The sequence below is a fragment of the Bubalus bubalis genome, chromosome 16, assembly GCF_019923935.1.
Source record: "Bubalus bubalis isolate 160015118507 breed Murrah chromosome 16, NDDB_SH_1, whole genome shotgun sequence".
Lineage (NCBI taxonomy): Eukaryota > Metazoa > Chordata > Mammalia > Artiodactyla > Bovidae > Bubalus > Bubalus bubalis.
The window spans coordinates 84,835,411-84,837,043 of record NC_059172.1 but is presented as its reverse complement, the minus strand read 5'-3'; the positions used below and the strand labels follow the sequence as shown (position 1 = coordinate 84,837,043).

The 1,633-nt window shown below is 35.5% G+C and overlaps 1 pseudogene; it reads left to right on the top strand.

Annotated features, from left to right (window-relative positions):
- The first annotated feature begins 284 nt into the window (after positions 1-284).
- On the top strand, positions 285-1,218 carry LOC102396517 (annotated as a pseudogene).
- Positions 1,219-1,633: the final 415 nt, after the last annotated feature.

Genomic DNA, 1,633 nt, shown 5'->3' with positions numbered 1-1,633 from the left:
AGCTTCCAAATTAAAATAGACTTGTGGCAACACATTTAACTAACAAATTGTCCTTTTCCAATGTGTATCTTGATTATTTGCCACTCTGTAAGATTTTGAGATTCAAGACAATATTTTTATCAGCCTTATATGATAATGTCTGAAATTACCAAATCATAATAAAGCTTAATGCTCAGTAGTTGGATGAGTAAACAAATTATCTTAAATTTTAGGAAGTCTCTAGTAATAATTATATTTACAGGTAATTTTGTCCAAAACTCTGACATAAGATACAAAGAAGCACTATGGAACAAAGGAAAAATGTAACTGAGTTTGTCCTCCTGGGGCTCACTCAGAGCCTCCAGGGTCAGAGAACATTATTTGTTGTCTTCTTGCTCATCTACCTGGTGACAATAATGGGCAACCTACTCAGTGTCCTGACTGTGGTGTTCAACCCAACTCTGTGTGGCCCTATATACTTCTTTCTTAGTTACTTATCATTTCTCAATGGTGTTTATTCTACTACAGTTACTCCAAATATGATTATAGGCTTACTCTGTGAGGAGAAAACTATTTCCTTCCAAGCTTGCATGATACAACTTTTTATCGGGCACTTATTTGGTGGTGCTGATATAATACTCTTGGTGGTCATGGTCTATGACTGCTACATGGCCATCTCCAAACCTTGCATTATTTGACAATCATGAATAAACAAGTTTGTATTCTGTTGCTACTACTTACTTTGGTTAGTGGGTTTTTGCATGGGGTACTTCATCCTCTCTTTGTTTACAACCTTCCCTATTGTGACCCCAATGTCATTGACCATTTCATCTGTGACATGTACCCATTGATAAAACTTTCCTGTCATGACACCTACGTTACTGTCCTCACAGTGCTGGCCAATGATGGGACAATCTCCGTGGTCATCTTTACACTCTTACTCATCTCTTAGGGGGTCATTCTGTGCTCCCTGAAAATGTTAGTCAGGAAGGGAGGCACAAAGCTTTATCCACCTGTGGCTCCTACATTACTGTGGTGTTTCTCTTATTTGTGCCCTGTATTTTCATATATGTAAGACCACCCTGTAACTTACCTGTTGATAAATTCTTGGTTGTGTTTTATATCATTATAACGCCCATGTCGAACCCTTTAATCTATACTCTGAGAAATGGAGAGATGAAAAATGCCATGAAAAAAAAAAACAAAAAAACTCTGGACCAGAATAAGAACATGAGGTAGCAGGGAAATATGTCACTTATTTTCAGAGAAGAATTGCTCTTTCCAGGAAAGCCTTGTATGATTATCTGTATTAAATTTCTATTCAGGATTGAAACATGATGAAAACTTTTATTATTTTATTTATTTATTATTTGAATATTTATATTGATCACAATAAAAATGTTTATAACTTCATAGTTCAAAATACGTATTTTGTTTGAATTATACTTTTGAAGATTATTACAGTTTTTATGTAAACATGTATAGTTGTGGGGTGTAATACACCTCTATGGAGTCTATAAATTTATGTTTTATGTGATGAAAAGACCCTTAGGCTGGGAAAGATTGAAGGTGGGAGAAGAAGGGTATGACAGAGAATGAGATGGTTGGAGGGCATCACTGACTCAATGGACATAAGTTTGAATAAACTCTAGAT